This window comes from Saimiri boliviensis, chromosome 1 (genome assembly GCF_048565385.1).
Source record: "Saimiri boliviensis isolate mSaiBol1 chromosome 1, mSaiBol1.pri, whole genome shotgun sequence".
NCBI classification, from domain to species: Eukaryota; Metazoa; Chordata; class Mammalia; order Primates; family Cebidae; genus Saimiri; species Saimiri boliviensis.
Window position 1 is genome coordinate 184,383,725 of NC_133449.1, and position 7,798 is coordinate 184,391,522.

The following is a 7,798-nucleotide window of genomic DNA, read 5'->3' on the forward strand; positions in this document are numbered from 1 at the left end:
CCATAGGACTCCAACTTGGGCAACAGAAGAGACCCTGTCTTAAATGTATATGTTCTTGCCCTAGAATCAGAGCTCTTGATCATCTTGATATTCCACAAAACACTATGCAGGCCCACTATTTTAATATCATTAAAACCATATCTGATGATTAGAAGTATCAAGTACACATGGTCCCTGAAGAAATTGAAGGAGAAACGCCTTATAAGAATTGACAGTCCTGTTAGGTGTGGAGTTTTGAGTGATCTGTTAGTGTGAGGCATGCTGTGATACCTCCTCCAGAGGAACAGGTAAGTCACTACAACTTGCACCTCCTACTAGTTTATGCTAAGTAAGAGGCATAGGCCTTGCAAGGCTTTCTGGCTTTTGGAATTAGGACCTATACTTGAAGCTACTACTCAGTTCTATTAGTCAGGTGACTAAAAGGCTTCCACTTTGAGTGAGGTCAAGACCAAGAGAGGGATTAGCAGCAGGTTTGAGCTGTACTATGTGTCCCTACTGTTTGGTCCATATAACCCAGCAGATAGACTAATGCTAGAGATAACTGTGGTAGATAAGGATGGGTGTGATGTTCCTGACAAGCCCTGATATGAGAACCCTGAAGTAAAAATCATAGTGCAGACATCTAAGGTTTGAAAACAAGGCCATGTTGCCCACAACAGAGAAATCTTGACCCTCCCAAAACAGCTACTAGCATATTCTCTTGGGCCTGGTGGAGACTATGGTCTCGGTCATGGCCTTCTAGGGAAGGCAAAAATCTTTTTTCTCTACTCATCTCGAATTTTTCAGCTGAGGCCCTATAAATTACTGTCAGAAGACAGATTAACTGGAGAAAAGCATACACATTGTATTTAGTAATTTTCACATGTGCATGGGAGACCTCACTAGACAAATGACAATACAATGAAGAAGTTAGGGCTAAAAGCTTACATAACTAGTTTGAATAATGTGCAGTAAATTAGGAACATATGACATTACAAAGGGGTTTGTGATAGGAGGAAGAATAGAAAGATAAGTTTAAACTAACCCAGTTTAACAAACTTCATTTGTACAGATTTTTCCTGGCTTCGGCTACTCATGTCTGGTGATAAGAATGTCTTCCTTCTGGTATATGGAGAATACCTTTCACATGGGAGTTTATTGTCTGCTTTTAGAAAGCTCAGATTACCCTTCTTTCATCTACTTCTTTTTAAGTGTTTTTAACTTGAAATAATCCTATTCCAACATGGCATATTTTAGGGCGGCATATTCTGTTACCCTACAGGATCAATGTCTGAAAAACACCAACCCAAAAGGGTGAGTGGGTGTAACAGAAACCCAACATATATGATGAAAATTGGTACCAGGCAGGTCAGGAGGAGCACAGGCCAGGTATCATGAACAGTTAGCCCATACCCCCATGACATCTACCACTATTGTGACTCTATCTCTACCGCAACTCATACGATGGCCCAATAAGAGATTAGGTCCGGTTTATGCATTGATCCACTAGATTTGTTTATGCAGTCTGAAACTGTCCAGTTGCCACACCCCCAGAGCAGTTCTCTGAAAATAAGGAGGGGAAATCTTCACAATGGACAGAGCTTTGAGCAATATATCTGTTCATTAACTTGGTGTGGAGTGGAAAAGCTCTGAGGTAAATACATACCCAGATTCATAGGCAATGGCAAATGATTTGGTTAGAGGTCCCACAAGGAATAAGATTTGAAAATTAAAGACAAGGAGTATGGGAAAGAAGCATGCAGGAGGATAAAGAAGCACGCAGGAGGATCCATGACAGTGGGAGCTAAGTTTGTTGATACTTGTGTGTCATGTCAATTCCCATCAGAGATGCAAAGGAAGTCTCTGTACTACAGATGACTCATCCAGTAGACACCAGCTAGCCTCTGACTCTGGTCACTCCAGTATTTGCATAAGGAAGCCTTGGCAGGGAAGGGGGTATGCCCATGCCCAGAATCATGAGTCCCTCTGATTGATGCTGATCTAACTGCTGTCACTGCTGAATATCCTGCATATTAACAGTGATGAAGAGGCAAAGAATTAATATGTGCTATGTGTTCTAGGTATAGATTTTTCTTCTTAGCCCACAATGCCTCAGCCAGCAACTCTCCTCAAGACCTTACAGAATGTATTATTCAGTGTATTAATCAGTATACATTAGTCCTTATATATATGTGAACATTAGTCCTTATATATATGTGTACATATATACACCCATTATATATATATATATAAATATAATATATATATCATGTAAGTTAATACTTAAACTCCCCTATATATAAAAATAAAATGGGATATTATGTAAGTTAATTCTTAATAAACTCATATATATATACAAAATAAACTTTTATATATAAGTTTATTCTGTATATATTCTATATATGAGTTTATACATAAAACTTAATAAACTCATATATATATAATAAACTCATATATATATGGGGTAGCATGTAGGTTAATACTTAACAAACTCCTATAGATATAGATATAGATACAGATATAGATATAGATCTCATGACATTCCACAGTAGGCATCCTACAAGCATGAGGAGCAAGGAAAGCCAGCCTGAGACTCAAAACTGAAAAACTTGGGGTCTGATGTTTGAGGGCAGGAAGCATTCAGCATGGGAGAAAGAGGTAGGATGGGAGGCTAGGCCAGCATCTCCTTTTCACATTTTGCTGCCTGCTTTATATTCACTGGCAGCTGATTAGATGGTGCCCACCCACTTAAGGGTGGGTCTGCCATTACAGCCCACTGACTCAAATGTTAATCTCCTTTGGCAACATCCTCACAGACACATCCAGGATCAATACTTGTATCCTTCAATCCAATCAAGTTGACACTCAGTATTAACCATCCCACAGAATATCTGATTTATTAACATAGGATCCCTTTAAAATTAACGTGGACCTCCCAGATTATAAACAGTAAGAAAGGGATCTCATCTATCATGGACATCATTGTCCCCCCATGCCTTTCAGAATTCCAGGCCCTATGTAGGTACTGAATTGATATTTGTTAAAAGAAAAAGGCAGTAATTTTAAAAACAAATATATTAAGGGTATTTAGAATTGTATTTCATGTGCTCACTTTGGCAACACATATACTAAAATTGGAACAATGCAGAGAAGATTAGCATGGCCCCTGTGCAAGGATGACATGCAAATTCATGAAGCGTTTCATATTTTTAAAGGGCACAAACAGATGGAAAAATATTCCATGCTCATGGTTAGGAAGAATCAATACTGTGAAAATGGCCACACTGCCCAAAGTAGATTATAGATTCAATGCTATCCCCATCAAGCTACCTATGACCCTCTTCACAGAACTGGAAAAAAAACACCTTAAACTTCATATGGAATCAAAAGAGACCCTGCATAGCCAAGACAAATCTAAGCAAAAAGAACAAAGCTGGAGGCATCACACTACCTGACTTCAAACTATACTACAAGGCTACAGTAATCAAAACTGCATGGTACTGGTACCAAAACAGAGAAATAGATCAATGGAACAGAAAAGAGGCCTCGGAGGCAACACCACAAATCTACAACCATCTGATCTTTGACAAACCCAACAAAAACAAGCAATGGGGAAAGGATTCCCTGTTTAATAAATGGTGTTTGGAAAACTGGCTAGCCATATACAGAAAGCAGAAACTGGACCCCTTCCTGACACCTTACACTAAAATTAACTCCAGAAAGATTAAAGACTTAAACATAGACTTAACAGCACAAAAACTCTAGAAGAAAATCCAGGCAAAACCATTCAGGACATAGGCGTAGGCAAGGACTTCATGACTAAAACATCAAAAGCACTGGCAACAAAAGCCAAAATAGACAAATGGGATTTAATTAAACTCCAAAGGTTCTCTACAGCAAAAGAAACAATCATTAGCATGAACCAGTAACCAATAGAATGGGAAAAAAAATTTGCAATGAGAAAAAAATCTGACAAAGGGCTAATATCCAGAATCTACAAAGAACGAAAACAGATTTACAAGAAACAAACAAACAAACACATTCAAAAGTGGGCGAAGGATATGAACAGACACTTTTTAAAAGAAGACATATATGAGGCTAACAAACATATGAAAAAATGCTCATCATCACTGGTCATTAGAGAAATGCAAATCAAAACTACATTGAGATACCATCTCACACCAGTTAGAATCATTAAAAAATCTGAAGACAACAGATGCTGGAGAGGATGTGGAGAAATAGAAATATTTTACACTATTGGTGAGAGTGTAAATTAGTGCAACCATTGTGGAAGACAGTGTGGCGATTCCTCAAGGATCTAGAAATAGAAATTCCATTTGACCCAGCAATCCCATTTCTGGGTATATATCCAAAGGATTATAAATCATTCTATTATAAAGACATGTGCACACGAATGTTCACTGCAGCACTGTTTACAGTAGCAAAGACCTGGAACCAACTCAAATGCCCATCGATGATAGACTAGACAAGGAAAATGTGGCACATATACACCATGGAATATACAGCCATAAAGAAACGATGAGTTTGTCTCCTTTGTAGGGACATGGATGAATCTGGAAACCATAATTCCCAGCAAACTGACACAAGAACAGAAAATCAAACACCACATGTCCTCACTCATAGGTGGGTGTTGAACAATGAGAACACATGGACACAGGGAGGGGAGCATCACACGCTGGGGTCTGTTGGTGGGGAACAGGGGAGGGACAGCAAGGAGTAGGGAGATTGGGGATGGATAAACATGGGGAGAAATGCCAGATGTAGGTGACAGGGGGATGGAGGCAGCAAACCGCATTTCCATGTATGTACCTATGCAACAGTCCTGCATGTTTTGCACATGTACTGCAGAACCTAAAGTGCAATTATATATATATATATACAAGAAATATTCATTAAAATCATATAATATGAAAAAAAAGAATTGTATTTCATGCTTTTCTCTATGAAAATTCCCTCTAGTGACAAACCCACCAAATCTTTTAGATGCTATTTTACAAGAATAAAAAAGATGAGGCTGGCTGCAGTGGCTCACACCTATAATCCCAGCACTTTGGGAGGCCAAGGTGGATGGATCACGAGATCAGGAGTCCAAGATCAGCCTGGTCAACATAATGAAACCCTGTCTCTACTAAAAATACAAAATATTAGCTGGATTGGTGGTGCATGCCTGTAGTCCCAGCTACTCGGGAGGCTGAGGCAAGAGAATCACTTGAACCCAGAAGGTGAAGGTTGCAGTGAGCTGAAATCGCGCCATGCTCTCCAGCCCAGATGACAGTGCAAGACTCTGTCTCAAAAATAAATAAGTAAATAAATAATTGTAGTGAATTTACTAAAATAATAATATACAAGTTATAGTAATAAGGTTTTAATACAAATGGAAAAAGAAAAGTACGTTGTGAAATCATTTACTTCTTAAGAAAGAATAACAAAAATGGCCTTTAACTTCACCTTCTTGATTTTATTGTTTTCAGCCACATAATTCACAGAAGTATGATCTGATTCTAAGTTTGAGCAAGAAGTCAAGCTTAGGTATGTCATAATGGCTCATATTGTGAGGTCTATTCGTTTTTAATTTTTAAAAATGTTGGTCGGGCACAGTGGCTCACATCTGTAATCCCAGCACTTTGGGAGGCCAAGGTGGGTGAGTCACAAAGTCAGGAGTTCGAGACCAGCCTGGCCAACATGGTGAAACCCCATCTCTACTAAAAATACACAAAATTAAGTGGGCCTGATGGTAGGCGCCTGCAATCCCAGCTAGTTGGGAAGCAGAGGCAGGAGAATTGCTTGAACCCAGGAGGCAGAGGTTGCGGTGAGCCAAGATCATACCACTGCACTCCAACCCAGATGACAGTGCAAAACTCTGTCTCAAAAACAAACAAAAAAAAGTCATCAAGGAAACTTTGGATAAAAATAGCTCACAGGAATTGTATTCCATTTAAGCAAAATGTTGTAACCTGAAGTCATTTTGCTACACATAGATACTCAAAAAGTTCACAAGACACTGAATATTATAACCTACCAGAAAATAGTATAAAATATTAGAAAAAGAGTTCAGTTATGGCAATTTTTAAAGACAGTGCTTACCAATGGCCCTCAAAGAAATTTATGAAAATCTGGTCATATAAATTTATTAGAGCAATATAATCTCCATTCTTTAAAATTCTATAATAAAACAAATTAGCATTAGTAATATGGCTATAACAAGCATGTTTCTTGTACATCTGACAATCTTTAATGGCCATATTTTGTGCCTACCTCCACAGATCAGTATATTTGCATGTTGTGTTTCAATAGCTGGAAATGCAAACATACGCAGACAAAAGGTCAGCAGAAATTCTTACTTGTCAATTGGTAAGTTTATTAATTGCAGTTTGCTATGGATATCTCTAAAAGCACAGCTTTATAAAATAGACAAGTGTGTAAATTATAATATGTACATAAATAATATACTGAAGGCATTGCCAGTAATATGAGTACAGCTAGATATGGTTATAAAACTGCCAGCTGGTTAGTGCACTAATTTCTCTAAATCTGTAAGTTCCTGCCTATAAGTCTTCTCTTCCTTCTTATAAAGCTTGGACCTCACAGACCATCATTTCTTAGCTCCCTGTTCCTTGGCTGCACCCATCTAACAAAACAGCAACCTGGATAAATCCTTCTGGCTATATTCTCTGTTCCTACACCAAGGTTGCTGAATGTGGGAAAAAGATCGCATGATCAGGAAGATTGCTGATTACAATTTCATGGCCTTTAACATGAAATAAGGCCTAAGACTACCTGATTGCCTCCACCGTTTCAGCACGTAGCTCCCTTTCTCTCCTCATAGTTACTATGTTAAATAATCCATATTTTCCTTAAGTATATATACCTACTCCTTCACCTTCACTCTGAGCAGGAAAATTTGTCTCCTACTTCACAGAGATATTGGAAAACATGGTGAAAGTGGTGAGGGCAAGAGGGAAGGTGAGCAGGATAGTTGCTCAGCTTGCTTTGCCCACTCTGGAAAGTCAGATCTTCATTTACAATCTCCTTTTATTTCTACGGATCTAATCAGTGGAAGAAATTCTCCCCAGCTATTTGCCAACAATAGGAGTATGGATTAGTGCTATCCAGCAATGTATTCTTTGGCACAGCCATTATATTTTTGGAAATATTCCAAGAAATATTTTAAGAAATAAAGATCGAAATGTAACTATAGCTATTCTGATGGAATTTTTAATAGAAAAAAATTGAAAGCTTTCTACATGTTCATAAATATGGAATTGGCAATTAGATAGGCAGAATAAGTTCTAGTGTTCTGTACTACTTTAGGATGGCTAGGATTAACAATATATCACACAGTTTCAGATAGCTAAAGGAGGATATGAAATGTTCCCAACACAAAGAAATGATAAATGTTTGACATGATGGATATGCTAATTACCCTCATCTGATCACTGTACACTATTTATCAAAACATCCTTATGCACCCCATAAATATGTACATTATATTTCAATTAAAAAATAAAATTTAAACTGGAATTCATTAAATATATTCCCTAAGGGAATACTGTGAAGACATTAAGAGCTTGAAGTTTCTTTATATTATTAACATAGAAATGTATCTGTTCATGATATATTGTTTAAAGATAAAAACTATGCTATATAACAATGTCTATATTATAATCCCATTTTATTAGTATATATATATATATATATATGTGAGTGTCTGTTTACAGTTTCATTTTTTAAAGTTTGAAAGACTAAATTTTCAAAAGCAGCTATCTTGGAGTATTAACTGAAATTACAGGGGTACACT

The 7,798-nt window shown here is 37.5% G+C and overlaps 1 non-coding gene across 1 annotated transcript; it reads left to right on the forward strand.

Moving 5' to 3' along the window:
- The first annotated feature begins 3,083 nt into the window (after window positions 1-3,083).
- LOC120365614 (U6 spliceosomal RNA) lies at window positions 3,084-3,190 on the forward strand. Its single transcript, XR_005580509.1, has one exon. It is a non-coding gene; the product is annotated as a U6 spliceosomal RNA (small nuclear RNA).
- Window positions 3,191-7,798: the final 4,608 nt, after the last annotated feature.